The sequence below is a fragment of the Phyllobates terribilis genome, unplaced genomic scaffold (assembly GCF_046119375.1).
Source record: "Phyllobates terribilis strain yellow unplaced genomic scaffold, ASM4611937v1 Scaffold_1__5_contigs__length_1240528914, whole genome shotgun sequence".
NCBI lineage: Eukaryota > Metazoa > Chordata > Amphibia > Anura > Dendrobatidae > Phyllobates > Phyllobates terribilis.
Genome location: NW_027362761.1, coordinates 1,057,746,269 through 1,057,769,713, shown reverse-complemented (window position 1 = coordinate 1,057,769,713; position 23,445 = coordinate 1,057,746,269). Strand labels below are relative to the sequence as shown.

Sequence of the window (23,445 nt, the reverse complement as noted above, 5' to 3'; positions counted from 1 at the left end):
CACTATCACTGTACTTATTATATATGTGACTGACATGTTTCTATCTATCTAATCTATGTGTGATGCTCTATTCTTTCTGTTCTAAATTGTCGGGTACCGATGCTGAATTGCCGGCCAGCTTTTTTAAAGAGACGGTGCATGAAAACACTATTATTTTTTTTAATAAATCCTTTAACACTAAATGACAAGTACAGTAACCAACACTGTCACTGTACTTCTTATATATGTGACTGACATGTTTCTATCTATCTAATCTATGTGTGATGCTCTATTCTTTCTGTTCTAAATTGTCGGGTACCGGTGTACGCCGCTGCTGAATTGCCGGCTTTTCATGTTTCACTGTGAGCACTGTTCCCATCGATTTGGGCAAGCACTGTAATGCCACAACCACCATGGCTGTGACATTACAGTGAGTGGCAGACAATCCCTGCATGATGTGAAAAAATCCAGTTACGCTTTCGGTGCACGAACAGTTATCGAACATAACCTCGAACAGCCGAATTTTTTGCAAATCGTTCGCGTTCATCGAACGACTTGAACACCGCCCAAAACAGCTCGAATTTGAGAGTGGTGAACAGTTCGAGTCGAACACCACTCATCTCTATTACGGAGTACAAGGTGTGTTTGGAAAAAGATCAAAGAAGGGACCAGGAGGAAAATTGTAGGGAAGGAGAACTGAGAAAAGCTAGATTTGAGACATAAAGTGATAGACCTGCATAAAGAGATGTGTTTTTAAGGCACTCTTAAAACTGTGGACACTGAGAATTGTTTGACTTGTCTAGAGTAGCGCACTCCACAGAACTGGTGCAGTATGAGAAAACTATCGGAGCTGAGAATAAGAGTTTTGGATTATGGAGGATATTAGTCTGAGATAGTTAGCAGAATTGAGAGGCCTGGTAGGGAGGAGATGAAGTGTGGTACAACACTGTGGAGAGCATTGTGGATGAGAATGATAAGTTTATTTTGTATTCCGCAGCAGAGGGGTAATGCGTGTAATGACTGGCACAGGGTCAAGACATCTGTGTAGAGGCTGGGCAGAAATATGAGCCTTGCGGCTGCATTCATTCTTTATGGTACTGCTAGTAGTTATTGCCTATTTTGTGAATAGGTGATAACTTGATTTTACTGAAATACCCTATCATCTAATGGCATGTAAAAACAAGCAATTACTGAATCATTTAGAGATTGCAACTAATATGGTCATAAGATGTCCCTCATTTGATTACATCCACAGCTTGTTACTACTGGTGCAAGAGATTTTACATTTTCAAAATTGTGTATTAGTGTGAAAGGGCACAGTCTTAAATGGAAAGAAAAAAACACAAATAAAAATATTCATTCATTTTGCCTCCTCCTCTCTTTTACCCCCTTAGAGTGCTAGTGCACAAGAAACAAGATAAAATAAGGGGAGGTCTGAAACTAATATTGATCTTAATCTTACATGTCTGTCTATTTATTGTGATAATCTAACAGCTTTTTTAAGAAACCTTAATTTAAAAGTCCCTACTGTTCCCTCTTTACTCTATCTAACTGCTTTATTTTTTTTTTATCTACTTACATTTTGATGACTTTTCGTTTGAGAATCCCCAGTGCATGCTGGAATACTCAAATGGGACAATATAAGGAGGCAGAAGCTGCAGTCACTGCCGCAGCCTCTGGTGCAACCCTAAAACAAAGCGTCATCAGTGACATCCATTTCAGGGGCTGGGATAGTTCCTACTCTACTGAGCTTGCGACGTTTGTCAATTTGACGTGAGCTTAGTACGAGTTTCCTTGTCATTGTGTGGTATTCTTTTTAAAGCACAGTGCACTCCCTCGCCGGCACTAATGAGAAGTGATGAGCCGTCAAGAGAGTGCACTGTCAGTGCACACTGTAAGGAGAGAATGTTGCGAGTAGAACAGGTAGAGCCGTGAACAGCCCCTTCCCAAAAGTTACAACTGTTTAGGCGTGGGGCTGGTCTCTGCTCCCACTGCTCACTGCTCTCTCTCCTTACATTGCTCACTGACAGTGAGCTCTCTTGCCAGTTCGTCACTTCCCATTAGAGCCGGCGAGCTAGTGCACTGTCACTGTGCACTGAAAAGAATATCGCACAGTGACAAGTTATCTCATACTGAGTATATGTCAGAATTGACAACCGACGCATGCTCAGTAAAGTAGGAACAAGCCTAGCCCTGAAATGGACGTCACTGATGATGCTTCGTTTCAGGTTGAGGACAGAGGTTGCAGTTGTGACTTCAGCCTTGATGACATCTCGTTTGAGTGCACTGGGGATTCTCAAACGAAATGTCATCAAAACAGAAGTAGGTAGAAAAACAATAAAGCAGTTAGATTGATTAGACTGGATCATTTCTTTTGACTTGGGCCAACTGAATACAGAGGTGGGCCAGAAGGTAGTGGCATAACTTGAAGCTCATGGATCCCAATGTGAAATCTCCAACACAGTCCCCAACTATCATGGGTCTATATTAGTATTGGTCTTTTCATACGAGCCAGAGGAAGCTTCTGGACTACCATAGGCTCAATGACCCTGGTAGGACTGTAACTCCAACCCTCACTATAGTTACGCCCTTGCCAAAAAGAGATGAGCCCCTGTCTATTTGTGAAGTACCATGCAGAATGTCTTGCATGCTGCTGAAAACTCATTTTTCTATTTTTTTTACTCTTTTATAGAATTATGCTTCTATGAAGGAGATGTAAGCTTAAATAAGTGCCTAATAGAGTATTTTGCAGTTTACTGTTAGGGGTGTTAGCTTGGTATTACATAAGCTCCCATAGAGAACAGTAACCTAATATAATTCCTAGACTAATAAGCATTCAGATACAAGTTTATGGTCTTACAATCTATTGTTGACAAATGGATAAATCAGTTTATCAAGATATTTAATTATTTAATTTATAAATGAGTATTAGGATAATTTAATTTAGAGATTTCATTATATTCAGTCATTATTAGGGTTGTCTTACAGCACTGGGGTTTCAGGTTGGAATCAAACTAGGGTAACATTTATATGTTCTTCTCGTGTTTGCACGAGTTTCCTCGGGTACCACAGTTTCCACCTACACGACAAAAACATAGGCCTTCTTTAAAATTGGCTCTAGTTTGTACTTGTGATTTTCGCCTTTGACCAGTAACTTAAAGGGTGAACCCCTTTTAATTGTATTTCCCCTTTCACCCAAAATCTGTAAAAAAGTATCGACTTGCTGCACAGTTCTCAAGTAAAAATGTATTTGGGGTATATATCAGTCTAATATGTGAAAGAACTGTCCTTGTTATATTCTGTAACTGGTCGTAGATACTTTTGATACAGTGGTTCTTTTTCATCAACATTTTTCCAGCACTAAAGGTGCAGGAACTTCCTTTTCCTAATTTTCCACAATGCCCTGCACCTGACATTTGCAGTTCTTAATTCAGTTTTATTTTTGGCTCCATTAAATAGTCGTGTTATTTAGGGATGCATTTATGTGTTTTATGTTGATAAGTATCAAACGGTTTCTATCCGACATCATTTCATGGAAACAGTTTTAGTCGTTGAGAACAATATGGGCATTCTATTACAGCTCTTCCTATTTATGCCTTGGAGGGAATAAACATGAGCAAAGGTTCCGATTTTCTCAGCTCTCCTCTATTGTAGCAGGATCCTTATTGAAACAAAAATGTCTGCACAAATAAATACAGGTAAGTGTAGAATGGTCCATCTGTACACCCCCCTGCAGTGCTCTTTAAATGACTTGGGGTTTTTTTAGATCTAAGTATCCTTTTGACCTAGATCTTATCGACTCATTTAGATATCAGTCATACAAAGAATTTTCAAAATATTTTACGCTTTCTTCCTATGGAAAAGGATATTTTCTTGGTTTCCCCATGTAGAAGACACAAGACTCATGCTGTCATTGTGTCGCTGTTCTCTGTGACCGTAGATGCAATTAACAAGCTCCCAGCAGAGGCGACCAGTGCAGGAATTTGTTTTAACAGTGATCCTGGGATTTTCAGGTTGTGAAGGAAATAGCAGATATAGGCCATTGTTCTTCTTAATATTCTTGGCACTTGGTCTGACACCCTGTGATTCTGTTATCCCTTCTGACCGGAGTTCTTAAGCTCTTATTGCCCTCTCATGTCTTACATGTTTGTTTTATACTGACTAGTCCCGTAATGTTTATCATAAGACATCAAGTGAGCCGTCCCTAGCATGTAGAGGAAAAACTCGTATCAAAAGTAAGTTCAGTAACACAATAAACTGATATCGACAATGGCAAATCTTCTTTCTTGTCTAGGAAAATCAAATAGTCATTTCTATCTCATACAGGCTGGGACTGGCCCACGGGAGAACAGGAGAATCCTCCGGCGGGCCACCACCCTCTTATATGAGCAGTACTTGTCACAATATACTTGAATCACTATGTACAGACAAATGCAGCATCTTATTCTTTTAACAATCTACCCAGTTCATTGTTATATAAATTTGTGATTGAGGATAATGTCACATTTGTATGTAGCTGAAAAGTGGGGACTTAGAGTTACTGGTGGGCCCTTGGCATCCCCGTCCGACACTGATCTCATATCATACGCATATACCATCACTTTGTGTATACAAAAGTCGTTGTGAAGGAAGGGGGAGCAGAGGCAGATGTGATCTCACCTATGATGATTGGTGGATCCAGAGTTGCCAACCGTCCAGAAATTCCAGGACAGTCCGTAAGAATAGGGCACTTTTTTGCCCAGCCTGTAAAAAAAATTTAAGGTGATTTTTTTAAGGCTGAAGAAACTTATACATATTATTATGACTGTAATTATCATCATTTTACAGTGAACGCAGCTGACGTCTTCATATCAGAATTATGGTCTGTAGACATGTATCACTGATAATCATAAAGATTTATTATGGTTTTCCAATGTGTCCATAAAAAAAATATTGTCTGTAAGTGATTTCTTGATAAGCTGTCCTGAAAAACGAAAAAGTCAAGTTGGCAACCCTGTGTGGATCCTGTATAATTATTTGTGTATAGAGGTGTTACCTGTCATTATAATCCTGACTCTGATGATAATGAGCCTGCTGAAGAGGACAGCTATTGTAGGGCCGATTCATCAAAGCTTTTTTATCACAAAAGTGGTTTAAAAGCTTGGAAAAGTCACAAAGTTTTTGCACAGCGTGGAGTATTTTGCGACTTTTTGTGCTTTTACACCACTTTGGATCAGCTTTGCCAAAATGGACGGAGACAGGGAGGAACAAGTTTGACACGGGCATTTCCACACCACCTGTCAAATTCATTAAATCTGCATTTTCAACCACAGAAATTATATTCTAGTCACCGACTGGAGTAAAATTTTTGGCACAGCGTTGGGAGGCAAACACCACTTACAAGTGGCGCCTAATTCATTAAGTGGCATGTGCGTCTTAATGAATCCAGTGCCGCGTACTCTGTCAAAACTGGCATAGCACGAGAGTGGATATGCGCAAAAAATTGCGATTCTTTTTGCTTTTATACCACTTTGGATCAGTTTTGCTAAAAAGTGCAGAGCTAAAGAGGGGGCTGGTTGAGACAGGGACATTGCCACACCCCATGTCAAACTCATTAAATCTGCTGGCATTTTCTATGCCAGAAATGCATTCTTGGCACAGCGTACGGAGGCACACGCCACTTACTAGAAGTTCCAAATTCATTAAAGTGGAATGTGCCTCTTAATGAATCTGGCGCCATGTAGTCTGTCAAGATTGACATAGCTCGAGCGTGATCTACGTCAGTCTTTATGGATCGACCCCTATGAGTTTAATATAGCCCTAGTGGTCTGTGTGAAAACTGCACAATTTTGGTTTTTGAATAAAGATCATGTTATGAAGAAAAACTAAGAGAAATCATAGAATGCACATTTTTTATATTAGACACGAAAACTTTCACAGACATTCTTAAATACATTTTAAAAGTAAGTACATCAGTCTCATCAGATCTAACAGATCTACTTCAAAATGTATGCATTCTGTAGGGTGAAATATGGTCACCAAGCCATTTTGGATTTATATTATATTATTACCCCCAATCTTTTGTGAATTGTACATGATTTATCTCACGTCTCACCTACAAACTAAATAAACCCGATGGTCGCCGGGTCACATGGTTTATTTCCACTTGCGAGTTTATGCACAAGTGACAGGCGTACCTTTCCCACACTACACATGTCTAGACTCACTGAAGCTGATAGAAAGCTGACATCCAGACAAATTAGTTCCATGATCATGAGCCAAAACCATTCTACAGATTTATCCAAATAATGGCAGTAGCCAGCTCCCTTCCAGTTTAATACACCTCCTAATCTCCCAGTGAACTCCCTTTTGAACTAAGCTTCAGGCCATCAGCAGGGTTTCATGGTTTGTTTTGAGGTTTACGTAAAAGCACCATATTGTATGTATACACATTTCTTCCGGCCACTGCCACCATGCACCCGCTTACTTCCAAAACGCGCTATTATTTTGTATCCGTCTTTTGTCATAGGCACCATAGGGCTTTCTTTTGGACATGGCTTTTCAGGTAACCTTTGACTTTTTATGCTTTCTTTTGAGGGAATATTTTAGATTCTCCTTGTAGGAGATTATATTTGATAATTGTATACATATATGAGATATACAAAAAAAACATAATCCAAATATGATCTTATATAATGTAATCTTCTAATATCTTATACACATATTGAGTAGAGATGACCAAACCCGAACTGTAAAGTTCAGGGTTCGTACCGTGACCGGTGCTGAACTTCTCCTGGAAGTCCATTTTCAGTTTGGTAGCAGAGAGATAGAGAGAGAGATTTCATTTTCCAGCTCCAAAGCTCAGGTCCGGTTCAGGCTCAAGTTCGAGTACAGTTCTAGTTCTCAAACCAAACTTTGAACTAAAGTTTGGTTTGCACAGAATAACTTTCACCCAGTAGATCCTTGCAGCCCGGAGGACACGGTAACCAGAAGAGGAGGTGAGCTGACAATTTCATCTTATATATAAAGTTTGGTTTGGTAACAGAACTCGAACTTCCACAGGTCCGCTCATCCCTAATATTGTGAACAAATACCCTGACAAAGCCTACCTTTTCAGGTGACTGTTTAGAATAAGCTGTTACGTGTGCACATAAGGAATAGCAACATTTCTGGTCACTACATTTTTCACCAGTTTTCCTCTCTACATGCACTACCTCCACCTTTCAGTTGCCTCTGAGCTAGAGGGTGGAGACAAGTGTTCCTTCTAAGCTGAGCCATCTGGCAAGGACTGAGATAAATCAATATACTAATGAGATCAAGTAGCCCAATTATAGATGTACCTATCTGAAAAGTGTGACCTTTTTTAATGCTATCAATTCCAGAGCAAACACCGCTTTGAGGGCACAGGAGACTAGTTGCAATTAAGTCTCCCATTCACTGCACATACCGAATTAAGACATTCAAACTCTTCTGTCATTGTGTGCCACATGTTCATAAGCAATAGGAACATAACAGATAATATACAGCAATATTGAGCAGTGTAGCTGTGAATTCAGCGCACTAACTAGAAAGCAGCAGCAATGGTTTGTGCCTGCCTCGCTCTTTCATTATGCATATCATTCTGCTTCCCTCTCCTCCTCCTGCCGTCTCCATAGACTTCAATAAGCAGTTGTAATCTGATACCTCAGTGAGCAGATACTCCATCTAGTTTTGAATTTTTTTTCAGTTTTGTAAAGTCAATGATGATTTCAGGAGATGGGAGAGATAATAGATTGTTCACAAGTGGAGAAAGAAGCCTATTTCCCTTATATTATATTACAAAATTGTTAATATTTGCATGTACTATTAATTGTTGCAAGATTGAAACCACAGCGACCATTTAAAAGCTTGGACAATTTTGACCCTAAAATCAGGGGAACATGGTACGTTTACCATACTGGAATTGTCCAGTATCTAGTCCCCCTTCCTTTTTCTATAGCTGAGACAAAATCAGATAGGAATCAATGATTGTATAACATACAGTCCGCTCACTGCGTGTTATACAGTAATTTCTATGGTAATCCACATACAGTGCACTCACTGCGCGTTATAGAGTAATTTCTATGGTAATCCACATACAGTCTGCTCACTCCATGTCATGACTCAGCTGATGGCTTCTCCTTCCCTCACGCGCACATTGCTGGAATTTGTGGATAATAAGGCCCCTTTCACATTGCGTTCTTGCCCATGTTTATTGGTCCCGTCGGGGCTTGCATCCAAACCCCCCACAAAGCAGGATTCGTGCATATGCACCGATGGGGCCATAGACTAAAATGGTACCAACAAAATCCATGTGTGCTCTGTTGTGCATCATTTTCAGGCATATACTCCTACTGGAGGCGGACCCTCAGACATAGTTCAGGGTGTTCGGACACAAGCCTCGACGGGACCACTTAACGTGGGCAAGAACACAAGGTGAAAGTACCCTATAGGTATCCTCATACAAGTAGAAGGAGTCGAAGTAGGAAAAGCTAAAGACATGAAAACTCTTTTTAATGATGATAGTTACAGTTCATACAAAAAGTGCATAATATTCATAATTTATATAAATTGCATTTATTTTGAAAGTGCCGCATGTCAGCCATTCATTGCATAATGGTTTATCTTCTTGTCCTTTCTTGGCAGGCGATAGGCGCATAACCATGCGCAATATTACGTAAATTTCCTTGTTTACAGTCGGTGATTTCTTGCCCAGATTCCATCAATGTTGCAACTATAACTGAATCCACGTCAGCGGGGGGCATTGCCCTCCACAACTGATCATGTAAAAAAAACGTAGTTGATATGTAATGGGTGGGTGGTTTAGAGCGTTGATTGTGTTCCTGATCTGGACTCTGTCTAAATGATTATTCTATGGTAATCCACATACAGTGCGCTCACTGCGTGATGTAGAGTAATTTCTATGGTAATCCACATACAGTGCTCTCACTGCGTGTTATAGAGTAATTTCTATGGTAATCCACATACAGTGCGCTCACTGCGTGTTATAGAGTAATTTCTATGGTAATCCACATACAGTGCACTCACTGCGTGTTATAGAGTAATTTCTATGGTAATCCACATACAGTGCGCTCACTGCGTGTTATAGAGTAATTTCTATGGTAATCCACATACAGTGTGCTCACTGTGTGTTATAGAGTAATTTCTATGGTAATCCACATACAGTCCGCTCACTGCGTGTTATACAGTAATTTCTATGGTAATCCACATACAGTGCACTCACTGCGCGTTATAGAGTAATTTCTATGGTAATCCACATACAGTCTGCTCACTGCATGTTATAGAGTAATTTCTAAGGTAATCCACATACAGTGCGCTCACTGCGTGTTACATAGTAATTTCTTTGGTAATCCACATACAGTGCTCTCACTGCGTGTTATAGAGTAATTTCTATGGTAATCCACATACAGTCCACTCACCGCGTGTTATAGAGTAATTTCCATGGTAATCCACATACAGTCCGCTCACTGCATGTTATATAGTAATTTCTATGGTAATCCACATACAGTGCGCTCACTGCGTGTTATAGAGTAATTTCTATGGTAATCCACATACAGTGCGCTCACTGCTTGTTATAGAATAATTTCTATGGTAATCCACATACAGTGAGTTCACTGCGTGTTATAGAGTAATTTCTATGACAATCCACATACAGTGCGCTCACTGCGTGTTATAAAGTAATTTGTGCAATTTGGCTACATGGGATTAAAGGGAATTTGTCACCACATTTGACATATCTACTCTATTAATATGGGCATACAGGTTATAGACTGCTGTAAACAGTCCTGCCTGTATGCCTCATATCAGATGCCTTGTTGTTGAGAAATCCGTTTTTATACAACTATGTAAATGACCTCTTCCAGGCTACGGGGTAGATGATGCCCGGAAGATATCTCTGACCCCGCGCTTTATTATCCTATGTATCACCTCCCACAGCGTCACTCTGTCATTGTGACATTGGGTGTTTGTCTGAAAATCCCGCGCCTGCGCAGCCCATCTCCTGTCAATCCTCTTCAGTGTGCCACCCTTCTGTGGGCACAGGCTTCACATTCCTACTGCGCAGGTGCCGGTGAGTCACTGGTACTCCGCTCCCAGTGTTCTCCATCTTGCAGAAACCTTGCATAAGTACCAGTGACTCGCCAGCGAGCAAATGAGAAAATCACTAATAAAACACTGGTGATAAAATCAGACACGCTGACCAAACACTGATGAAAATCTGATCTAAAACACTGATGAAAATTGGTCCAAAGTTTTCACGCTCGTGAAAAGAATGGACATCTAAATGCGGCCTAATATTGATTACTAGGAATAGCACTCTGGTTAGCAGAACGGTGATATTCTTACATCAGGGGAATAAATAAGTCAGATTCTTATCTAATCAGACAGTAATTGAAGAAAATGATTTGCTAGATGATACGTAACTAGAATATTTTAAATAACTCTCACCGCAGTGTAGTATTGGTCAGCAAATCAATGGGAAGCTCCCATTGGAGTGTGCCAGGGCTCTGACTTTTTTTTCTATCAGTCATTATGTTTGAAAGTGATCCATCCTACTGCACATGGCTTATTCTGTGCGGAGCGGAGGACCTCACCAGACTGGATACAACCCCAGGAGAGCAAACAGCTCTCTCCTCTCCTTTGTAAGCTTAGAAGCTTTTTGACAGCAGACGGCTGAATTGGGCGCATCACCATAAGCCTTTTTTGGTGAGTATTATTTTATGTATATTAGCCTCATACATAGACAATAAAAATATACATTTATTTTCTATTGAATAATTGAATATAACATTTTAGTTTCTTGACAATTTTATCAAATGTTTACTTTTTTGATAATTATTATAATGTAAAAATAAAATATTTCTTAATAATTTATTTTGCATTGTTTTACCCTTATGAAGAGGCTGCAGCAGCTGATGACTGGCATTGGGAGCAATGGATGAAATATTTTAATTTATTTCACGTATTGCCAGAAAAATCAGTATAACATGATTTAAATGTATTATCACATTATTTAAAAATTATTATCATTATTGTTATGATTATTGTTAGTCAGCTATTCTCTGGATGAGGCATAACCTATAATATTCATGAGTTTTGTCTGTGTGTTAACCATTTCATTATATTGTGCTTGTATAAGTAGTGATAGGAGCACATTGTACTATTTTTGGAGCTATGTGTATACACTGCAGCATCCTATCTATCTATCTATCTATCTATCTATCTATCTATCTATCTATCTATCTACCCATATCTACCTCTATCTATCTATCTATCTATCTATCCATATCTACCCATATCCATCTATCCATATCTACCCATATCTATCTATCTATCTATCTATATCTACCCATATCTATCTATCTATCTATCTATCTATCTATCTATCTATCTATCTATCTATCTATCTATCTATCTATCTCTCTATCTATATGTTGTATACAGAAATCTATATATGACTCATTTTAAAACCATAGAAAAGCTCTTGCATTATTGTCAGTGAAGCAAAATCTTTAGTTCAAATTTGTTCTAAATACTTGCAGCATATACATAAATTGAGTCTCAACAAAAACTTCTCAAGACGTGTCCATCATTGTGCGACATGTTCAATTATTGTTTTACATTATTTTCCAAATATTATACTATTTTCCAAGTGCATTAAAAACCCCTTTTCTTCTAGATGATCCTCCAAATGTCTTCAGTATATACTGGTCGCATGTAGCATTTGCCACATTTATTTTTCCCATATGGAATTTTGTTATAGCGGAGCTTACAAATTAGTCTCACCGTATCACTCACAGTAAGATCAGTTCTCATGGAAAAATATAAGAAGCATTCTTTTGCGCATTGAGTAAACGCAGGATTTGATACCGCTGCAAATATGGGTAAATTGGGCAAAGACAAGGCAGTCTCTATTGGAGATTTTCGTCCATAGATCTCTATGGCCATCATGTCATTTTTTAAGCCCTTTTCTGCTTCTGGATCTTATTTAAGTCTTGATAGTATTATCATTACTATTATTATTTTATTTTTAAACACCGTTAATTCTGTGGTGCTGTACATGTAAAAAGGGTAAACAAACAAACTGACAGACTGGTACAGAGGGGGCGAGAGGACCCTGCCCTCACAGGCTTACAATCTACTGAGTGGTGGGGAAGGAGACTGTAGGTAGGAGTGTATACCGTATAATACCTTTATATATTTTAGCGTTTTTGGTAGATATACATTTGATGGTAAGATGTGTCATACTGTATAATCTGTTTTTATGGTGATAACGTTGATAACGGACATACCACAGAAGGTAGTGGAGAATGCTTTCTGAATTCTCTGTCTTCATAGGGAAAGAGTTAATGGATGAAATAAAGAGATCAGTCATCTGTCCGATAAGTTCAGCTCATCTCTCACTGGGGTGAGGGTCAAGTTTAGTTTGTTTAAGTGACTTCTTTTTTGTATTCCCACTTTGCTTTCATGATAACGTTGGTAAATTTTTAACAAGAGTGACAGCTTTGCAGCTCTCGTGGTTCCATGTGACAGTAGTGACATAGGCGGTCGTCTCGCTTTATATGGTTCTTGTGACAATAATGTTTTAAGGACATCTCAACTAGATTGTCCAGGATTTACAATGTGCTTTTTCCATGAGATCTCCATTAACTCTGCATGTGTACAGTAGTATAGTAGTAAATCACATCTAAGGCTCTGTTCACATGTCTGGTATTCATCAGTTAAAATGGATCCAGCAGTAATCCATTGACAAAAAAGTTGAGCAGACACAATTTTTTTGATCACCTGAAAAAAACTGATTTCAACTGGGTCCATTTTTTTAACGTTTTGAAGTCTATGGAAAATGGATCCGCCATTCGTTTTTCTCCCATTTGAAAAGGATCAGTTTTTTTCTTACTGAATCAGTCTCAAATTGATGATTACTTGAAAGGTCACATGTTCAGTAGTATCTGGCAAATCTTCATTTTTCCATCTCCAGTAAGCAAAAAAACGGATTCTTTTCAAATGGGAGAAAAAAAAGATGGCCAATTATTGGATCCATTTTCAATAGACTTCAATGTTAAAAAAAGGGATCCAGTGGAAATCAGTTTGTTTCAGGTAGAGAAAAAAAGTTCTGTCTGCACAACTTTTTTTCAATGGATTGGTGATGGATCCAGTCTAACAGATGATTACTGGACATGTGAACTTAGCCTAAAGGAGAATTCATATTGGCTAATAGTGGTAATGGAATTATCTGGTTCGATTAGCCCTTGAGTCTTCACATGTAGGATTTATAAACTTTTTCTATCTTAGGTTCTGTCAGTTAAATGGCCACATTGTGTATATGCACGTATACATTGCATATATGCCAACTTATGCTTCGGCTAATTTTTTTGGCTTTGCTGTAGTTTTTTGTACTTTGTACAAACAGGGGTGTGGCTCCCTTTTTTGAGCCAGGCATTTAATTTATATAGCTTCCCATGGGCAGGTGTCTGACCAATTGGCCCCACGTCCTGCTCTGCCCCATCTACATTGAAGGTGTCTGACACAAAGTGAGGTTTTAATACTAGAGGATTGGACCGTCCCGATTTGAGTACACCATGTCGCGGTGGGGTGGCTTTTACTCTTTTTTTGATCAAAAACAGTATTTACTGAGTACCCCATGTTATTTATATGTACTACTACTATTTACTTACTTAGAGCAGGGTATATGCTCATTTTATTTCTATCTTAGAGTTTGTCTGTTAAATGGCTACAGTGTGAACATGCTCTTATACATTGCATGTATACTAACTTATGCTCCGGCTCATTTCTTTGGTTTTGGTTTATAAACTTTGCCCTTTATTTGGCATACTATGAACACTACAGTTATCAAGCACGATCTTTATGGGAGGTTTATACTTATAATATGGGATATAACCAAGATTTGGAATTTAATGGTGTTTTAGCAAGTTACCTATCATGAGACAGATAGGATAACAGCTGCCCACCTGAATGAAACTACATAATAAAAAACAGGCAAATAAAAAAACAGACAACCAGAACTTGGCATAAAAGGCTGCAACGTTTATTTAGGGTTAACCAAAATAATAATTTAATAATTAATAATAAATATTAATTCAACAATATATAATAAACCAGACATAAATAGAATCATTCTATAATAAAAAAAAAATCATGTTCTTCCTGCGTTAGCAGGGCGACCACCCTCAATCAAAAACCATGACAATAACATAGACTACAGCTCGATAATGGTGAGAGGGTAGGGAACTTCTTCCTTGGTGAAATCTTCCAGCAGACAGCCCAAGAGCCCGAACACAGGAATTTAACTTGTCAACATCCAATCAAAATCTTGTAGATGAAATCTGTCTGGACATGAGACCATTTGAAGGAACAATCTAGAAGGTTAGTACCAATAGGGCTCCCCTGGGGAGGCGGGAGCTCAGAAGAGACCAATAAGGGAGGAAAAGTGAAAATAGTGGGGAGAAAGGAGGAATGAATAAAAAGCTAATTTTAAATAATCTAATAATTAATCATGGGAGAGGGTGAAGGATGACGTGATCCCATTACTACGTATTCCCGGGGGCTTAACATTCATGTACTTATAGGAGTATTCCCATCTCCAACATTCTATCCCAATATTTAAAAGGTGTAATAATAATAATATTAGCAAATACCTCAAATAAGAAATGTAGTATAGTTCTTCTGATAAGCTTTGTCGCTTACCTCATGTAGGGCATTGCAGTAGCTTAGGTATCCATGGTTATGACCACTAACAACTAACTAACTGTTACTATATGAGTGGTCGTAACCATGGATACCTAAGCTGCTGCAATGCCCTGCACATGGGGTAAGTGACATAGCTTATCAGAAGAACTACATTTCTGATTGGAGGTACTTGCTAATATTATTACTATTATTACACCTACTACATATTGGGATAGGATCTTGGAGATGGGAAACTGTCACCAGGCTTTTGCTACCCCATCTGAGAGCAAAATGATGTAAGGGCGGAGATCCTGACTCCAGCAATGTGTCACTTTCTGGGCTGCCTACTGCAGTTTGTAAAAATCACTGTTTTATCTCCTGCAGATCTAGCAGTTCTCTGAATGCTGAGCTGTGTATAACCCCGCCCACACCACTGATTGGCAGCTTTATGTGTACATTCAGAAAACTGCTAATTAGTGGTAGTGGCGGGCTTATACAGAGCTGATGAATATGGAGGGCTACATGGCAGCAGGTTTACTAGTCCTCTAGTGATAATCTCCTGCTGATAAATCTGTGATTTTATCAAAACTACAGCGAGCAGCCCAGTAAGTGACACATCACTGGAATCAGAATCTCTTTTTCTACTTTATGCTACTCTCAGGTTAGGTGGCAAAGCATGGTGACAGATTTCCTTTAAATGGACACTATAGAGTAAACATTTTTTCCATATGTAATCATTAGTGCCCCTAAAAATAATTGCTGAGAATACTGTCTTTGCAAGGAGTTTAGGAAGTTGTCTAGTAACAGCCTTGTCGGCGGAGGCCTCCAGACTGGTTCGCCATGCTGCTGTTCACACCGGCAGCAAGCTGTTTCTCCGTGTTGTAGAAGTGTGGTGATGCATATTCTGGAATTTTTTTTACACTCCACTGGGAATATTTCTGATAATCACATATTATTAGGAAATTTCTTCCAAAGCAATTCACCTATATAATCGTTATTTCTAGGCCATGTTGCCACGTTTGGAAACGCTGCTTTTTTTTCTGCATGTTTTTCATAGGTGCCTACAACAAAATATCCAATAGCAAACTCCTCTGATTTTTGTGTTTTTGTTGCATATTTTTTATGTGTTTTTCCTCTTATGCGTCATTGGTGAGAATATGACATATAACTTTTTTAATGCGTTTTTAGTGCAGAATTGCTCTGTTTCCACATTTAAAAATCCAGTTGTGTTTTTTTATGTGTGTTTTTTCAGGCTCCCTATGGACACCCAAACCCACAAGAAAAATGTTCAGTTCCACAAAGTCTTTAAATGCACAGAGGACATGAGTTTTCATGAAATCACATCCGCTTTACTTGAACTATTTAACGCAACAGATTTTCTGTACAAAAAATCTCAGCAGGAAAAAAACACAGTGTTTACATTATGTGTGAACATACCCTTATAATAATACCCAGTCCTTAACATGCATGAGCGGTCGTAATTTCATATGGGACTGGAGACTGTCGCCATTATACATTATAGCACATGTGTTAACACTTTTTTTTTTAAATTGTATGCATTGGACAAATATAAAATATTGTGCTGAGTATCAGACACGTGGCTGTCTGTTGGGAATTGTCCAGGAGCTGCTATAGGTTTCATGTTGGCAGATTTCCTATTATGCACTTGTCCTGGAGTCACCCATATCGCTTCATGTTCAGGATCTGCACAGAACATAGCGCTCTCTCTCTCCTGGGCACACGTCTGCTGTTGTGTACATATTGTAATGGTGACGGGGGCTAAAGAGAGGCAAAATAAAGGGGGGAAATAAAGCAAGGACATACTTGTATGCTGGACACAGCAGGTCTGTGAGGACCATGTGTGACGCTGGAAGCCCTACCCTGGGAGATGGGGGACTCGGAGCCGGGTCCTATGTTGTCGATGGGGTGCAGCCGTGGCCCGGAACCGCTCCGTGCCCAGGGCCGTCACATTAAAAAGGGTGGTACGGGCTTATCCGGGTTGAGTGGCTGATCTCGACTACGCCACGTGTGGTACCTGGTGAAGGCCACCAGTGCAGCTGCAGTCCGCTGAGGCAGGATGTTATGGCAGCCGTCGTTGTTACTATTCCCCACAGGCGGAGCAGGGCCTCAGGGCAGAGAGACAGGATGGAGGGGGTTGTAGTATAGGAGGTCTGGTGCTGCGTAGTGCGGTGTAATGCAGAATAAAGAGTCCAGAGGCCATAGGGGTTAACTTCCAGGGTTTTTACTCACGGTGGAGATTGCAGTTGAAAGGCTTCTCCCTGCTCCTCGCGGAGTTCTGAGACGGGGGGGGTCCGTCAACCTGCGAGTAAGTCCAGTGTTCAATCAGGACCCTGCACCAGAGTGTTCCTAGACTTCAGACCGGGTCCTTTCCTGTCTGTGTAGATAGGCCGGGTCTCCCTCTGAACTTCACTCAGAAAAAGGGTACGGGTGACAGCTCCGCTCCTTCCGATACCCGGTGGGATCCTCAGGGCCTACCGGACTTCCCTGATCAGGACGTAGAGTGGCAAGGTCAGGTGTCGGGGGCCGGTACCCCTCTAGCAGCCGGAATCCCTCTGAATAGATCAGGTTGGCGAGGACAGGTGGTGTATACCGCTCCGTCTGCATCCCCCTGGGATCCATTTGCGGTGGAGCTACACTCCTAAGCTCCGGGATTTCTTGGTCATGGTTCTTGACCGGGCTGAGACATTCATTATCTGCAACTTGCCCCTCAACCCAAGGCCAGGGTACGAGGGCCGTGTCTCCATCCTCTGCAGGTCCACACAGGATCCACGCTCAGGGAGGGAGATCACGATCAAAGAACCCAGAACCAAGATGGCTGTGTATTAAATATGAAATTTAAAGTGTCACTAAAATGTGAATCCTCCACCCTCACCCACTAGTTGGTTCCCCTATCTCTTGGTTCCCCAGTCTCCCAACTTCCAGCAGGGGCAGCACCTAGTGCCTACTAGCCCCCTCTGGTGGGAGAAGTGTGGTGTTGGATGTGGAGGTAGGGTCCTGACCATCGCACTGTTCTTACCTCAAAGGAGGAACACTACACCCCATAAAAGAGGTGCAGCATCCCTGTGGCAGTCGAACCCTCAGGGGCGCCACAACCACAACATGTAATACACAGTGAGGACTCGTGCAGAAGACCGTATAACATGGCCGAGTGCTCTCCGTTTTATCGGATAGCATTAGGGCCAATGTTATACTATGGGGCAGTGCCGATCTGCGATTGTTTTCTCATGCCAATTTGGCAAACAATCGCAGCATGCTGCTAGATAATTGGATCACACGCACTTATACAAATCTATGAGTGCGTGTAGAATATCAGATGTCAAAACTTAAAGGGGTTGTCCAGTACTTTATATTACCCCCCCAATGTATCCCCCTGGGGCCCCTAAGACTTTTTGTAATTACCTTACGTTGCTGATAATACCTGTGAGCAGAGCTATCCTTGGCCGCTAACACAGGCATCACGTGACCCCGCCCTGGCGTCACGACAAGTGAGGCGTGACTCAGCGCTGGGGTCCCCGTGGGGGCTGCTGGGTTGTGGGCGGGGTTGCCCCCCACGTCACATCCAGCATCCAGCGTGCGCTTTCCCAATAAATGGGGAGAGGCAGAGCGCGCGATGAATGCCGGGTGTGACGCGGGGGGTAACCCAGCCCACAGCCTGGTATCCACCGTGGAACGCAGAAAACAGAGACCCCCGACTGCTGCCAGCTCTTGTTGTGACGTCTGTGGATGTCAGAGCTGGATGCAGCCGGGGGTCACGTGATGCCTGTGAGCGGCCAGTGATAGCGCCGCTCACAGGCAGTATCTGCAACATAAGGTAATTACAAAAATCCTTAGGGGCCCCCATTGAGGGGGTAATATAGAGTAATGGACAACCCCTTTAACGTTTTGGGATTATGAAGAGGATTTGGCGAGATTCTGCTCAATTTCTCCTCCAGAAACTCAGTGTAATTTAGTATATGTTCACACTTATTTTTTGGAGCAAAATCTCTCCAATTCCTCCTCAAATACTCAAAACTTGGTTTTGATGATGTATGAATGTACTGATGGTGGTTCTGGTGATATATTCATGTAAAGACCCCTTTAAATTTTTTGCGCCCCTTGGGATTGGTTTAGTATGGCATTGCAGCCCTTGGACCAAAAAATGTTGTGTACCCCTGTACTAAGGTGACACTTGGATCCAGCTATGACAGCGTTTGATCTGAGTGACATTAGCATAGTCAGCCCTATAATCTCGCATGAGAAAATCAACGGTTGTGTGACCCCAGCCTTATACTGAGTTTAGTCCAAAGCAGTAACTGAAAAACACATAAAAACCTCAGTGCTGTTCCGAAAATGCGACACTAAACATCTAACAGTATTTAAGGGAACCTGTCATTAGATTCATGTTGCCTGGAGCACGGGCAGCACGAATCAGAGCTGGCTATATGATTGCTACCACGTATGTGTTTTTCTGAAATTCTGTGGCGTTCTAGAGAAAACATAGTTTGAAGACCCAGCCAGGGACAATAGGGAACGACCTGACTAGTCTGGGGTGGTCCTCAGCTGGCTTCTGCCCTCCCCATGTGTACATAATGATAGTCCTGATAATCACCTGGAGCAGGAGAGGAGAAGCAGGCTGGGGGCCAGGCTTTACTAGTCAGGTTGCTCTGTATAGTCCCCAGGTGGCTTCCAAGCCATGTCTTCTCGGAAATGCTGCAGCATTTCAGAAAAACACTTAGCTAGTTTTAATCGTGAAGCCAGGCTCTGATTTATGGTTTGGGCATCATTAATATAGTGACAGGGTTACATTACAGGGACTGTGCCATCAGAATGTGATGTATTACTTAAATCAAGTTTTTTATGTTAAATGTATTTTTTGATTATGCTTTTTTCAATTTTCTATCACTATCTATATAAAAAATAGTTCAGAAATCTTACATTTTCAAACTAGTCAGTAGACATTATACTAGACTCAACCTTCCTGTTCTGTACTGAAGACTTTTCAAAAGTCTCATTATCATCAGAGACAGCATTATAATGAATGATAACACCTTTATATACTGGAGATACTATATCACAGTGTCGACCAATTAGATTAGATGGTATCACCGCTCACCTCCTCCCACTCCCTGCACAATGACCTTTCCAAGATCACAGCATACTCAGAAAATACTTCTACAGTAGTCAGTATACTGCTGTCTAATTGCATGGGCTGCTGAAAAGAACATGAAGTATGAGTCTAGTCTTAGAAATGACAGCCAGTGTGAGTAGAGATAACATACACTGCTCAAAGAAATAAAGAGAACACTCAAATAACACATCTGAATGAATGAAATATTCTCATTGAATACTTTGTTCTGTACAAAGTTGAATGTGCTGACAACAAAATCACACAAAAATCATCAATGGAAATCAAATGTATTAACCAATGGAGGCCTGGATTTGGAGTCACCCCCAAAATTAAAGTGGAAAACACACTACAGGCTGATCCAACTTTGATGTAATGTCCTTAAAACAAGTCAAAATGAGGCTCAGTATTGTGTGTGGCCTCCACGTGCCTGTATGACCTCCCTACAAAGCCAGGGCATGCTCCTGATGAGGTTGCGGATGGTCTTCTGTGGGATCTCCTCCCTGGACTAAAGCATCCGCCAACTCCTGGACCGTCTGTGGTGCAACGTGACGTTGGTGGATGGAGCGAGACATGATGTCCCAGATGTGCTCAATCGGATTCAGGTCTGGGGAACGGGCGGGCCTGTCCATAGCTTCAATGCCTTCATCTTGCAGGAACTGCTGATGACAAGCCCAGGGGATGGGGGATGACTTGGTTACCCGGGCCTTTAGCCTTAAGGAGGTCGCGGTGGTCGGCTCCCGGGCCCGTACTCTGGGGTCACTCTTTAAAAAGGCGTTGATAGATATCAAGTTTATAAAAGAAAGAGTTCGTGACGCCACCTGTGGCTTCTGGTGAGGATCACCAGCGCTGCGCAGTCCACTGAGGCTGATGATAGGGCAGCTTGATGGTATTGCTCTCCACAGGTAGAGCTGGGCCTCAGGACAGTATAGGAACGGGGATGCAGGACAAGGAGACTCAGCCGAGTCTGAGCAAGAACAGGGACGGACACAAAAGTCACTTCAGTACCTTTTACTGATGGAAAATCAGGCACTCCCCGGAGCACTTTAGGGTGAAGGGTGTATGTCCGGATCCTCCCCAATGAGCAGGTTTTGGGCCTCCTGCTTCTTGCTGCTGCGTAATAAGTTTCTGACCTGCCTGGAGCTAGGCCTAACTTTGTCTCTGTCCTGCTCTGGCTGACCTTGTGGTAGGGCCTTCTCTTGGAGTGCACGCTCCCGACCTACGGGGCCTATGTGTCTCCTGGCTCTGGTACGTATCAGCACTTTAGCGATCCTGGGACCTGTAGTTCTCCAGGGATTCCGGTTTATCTTACTGGGTCATGGAGATCCCGGCAAGCTTCGGACCCGGTGTCCCGTAACTACTTCTTCGGGGTGAGCTAATTAAGCTCCTCTGCCCCCTATGAGCTAACTCTCTACTCCTTCGCCTTCGGCCTACTCGGACTCTCAATAGGCTACTCACACTAACGGCAGCAGGCCGCGTTTCACCAATCTTATGGCGCCGGCACACCTAAAGCTCACCTCACTGAGCTGCACCGAGTCTCGATCTGGATAAGCTCCACTGCAGGCTGACCTCTCTCAGGCTTCTACTGCAGGAACTCTCTCAACAGGTTTGCTCTCTGTCAATTCCAGTCTAGACTAACTGCTCACACAGACTGTAGTCTCAAGACTCTGAACTCACTGCTGCCTGGCTCCACCTTCCCTTTTATATCTCCCTAAGGAGCTCCCTCTGGTGGTCTGAGGTGGAAGGTGGATATGTGTGAATGGTTATAGGGGCCTCTTGTGGAGGAATCCTTCAATACACCCTTCTGGGATTTGTGATACCAAGCACAGCTGGGCTTCACGCTGACACACTCCAGCCACATGAGTTCTGGCATTGTCCTGCATTAGGAGGAACCCAGGGCCAACCGCACCAGCATATGGTCTCACAAGGGGTCTGAGGATCTCATCTCGGTATCTAATGGCAGTCAGGCTACCTCTGGCGAGCACATGGAGGGCTGTGCGGCCCTCCAAAGAAATGCCACCCCACACCATTACTGACCCACTGCCAAACCGGTCATGCTGAAGGATGTTGCAGGCAGCAGATCGCTCTCCACGGCGTCTCCAGACTCTGTCACATCTGTCACATGTGCTCAGTGTAAACCTGCTTTCATCTGTGAAGAGCACAGGGCGCCAGTGGCGACTTTGCCAATCCTGGTGTTCTGTGGCAAATGCCAAGCGTCCTGCACGGTGTTGGGCTGTGAGCACAACCCCGATCTGTGGACGTCGGGCCCTCATACCACCCTCATGGAGTCGGTTTCTAACCATTTGTGCAGACACATGCACATTTGTGGCCGGCTGGAGGTCATTTTGCAAGGCTCTGGCAGTGCTCCTCCTGTTCCTCCTTGCACAAAGGTGGAGGTAGCGGTCCTGCTGCTGTGTTGTTGCCCTCCTACGGCCCCCTCCACATCTCCTGGTGTACTGGCCTGTCTCCTGGTAGCGCCTCCAGCGTCTGGACACTACGCTGCCAGACACAGCAAACCTTCTTGCCACAGCTCACATTGATGTGCCATCCTGGATGAGCTGCACTACCTGAGCAACTTCTGTGGGTTGTAGAGTCCATCTCATGCTACCACGAGTGTGAAAGCACAACCAACATTCAAAAGTGACCAAAACATCAACCAGAAAGCATTGGTACTGAGATGTGGTCTGTCGTCCCCACCTGCAGAACCACTCCTTTATTGAGGGTGTCTTGATAATTGCCAATAATTTCCATCTATTGTCTATTCCATTTGCACAACAGCATGTGAAATTGATTGTCAATCAGTGTTGCTTCCTAAGTGAACAGTTTGATTTCACAGAAGTTTGATTTACTTGGAGTTATATTCTGTTGTTTAAGTGTTCACTTTATTTTTTTGAGCAGTGTATTTCCTAATGCTATTTCTTTACTCTTATGAAATTCTATGCTTGTTTGATAGTTGGTAAATAAGAATTAAGGTACAGGGTGTCAAGTACAGGCCCTTCTGTCCCAGATTACCAGGCTGTTATGTCATGGAGGCCAATTTTGCTATGATTATTTGTAAGGTCTATATATTTTCTTGATATTGTGTATGGGAAAGTTAGGTTAACAATAAACCTGTCAGGCTCGGAGGCGACTCTGGATCAATATATTACATAATACAAATACTGTCTATGATGGTAAGTGGTTTCTTCCCAATCAATGACTATAACATTTGTTTAACATCCCCAAGAATAGAAATGCCTCAGACTCTACGTAGTGTATGCAATGAGAATGGATACAGATGTGTCTGTGCAGTAACCTATTAACTAGGCTGTATATGGAATAATAATACCCAGACTGGCTGTATGTGCGTGACTGATGCACATCCTTAGAGACTGTATCATTTTTCTAAGCTAAAAACGAATTATTCACAATTCTGTATGGATTTTTTGTGTACTTGATTAATAGGATAATAATAATACTATAACTCTATTATCAAAGTTTAAGAATAGCATAATGGAAATAATAAATAAGTAAAAAATATATATAAAATATATAAAAAAATAATAAATATAACAATTAATAATATTATTATTATATAAAATATTAATATAAAAATTATATAACTAAAAATATATGAAAATAATATATATAAAAATACA

General features: G+C 41.5%; 1 protein-coding gene across 3 annotated transcripts in view; it reads left to right on the top strand.

Annotated features, from left to right (window-relative positions):
• SLC7A2 (solute carrier family 7 member 2) overlaps window positions 1–23,445 on the top strand; it is a 155,156-nt gene that overhangs the window by 56,957 nt on the left and 74,754 nt on the right. Inside the window, exon 1 of one of the 3 annotated variants that reach the window (XM_073645401.1) lies at window positions 10,511–10,701. The exons of the other annotated variants lie outside the window; for them this stretch is intronic. The gene's annotated coding sequence lies outside the window, so the exon portion shown is untranslated. Of the gene's footprint in view, window positions 1–10,510; window positions 10,702–23,445 lie in introns of those variants that run through there. 3 annotated transcript variants of the gene reach the window in all.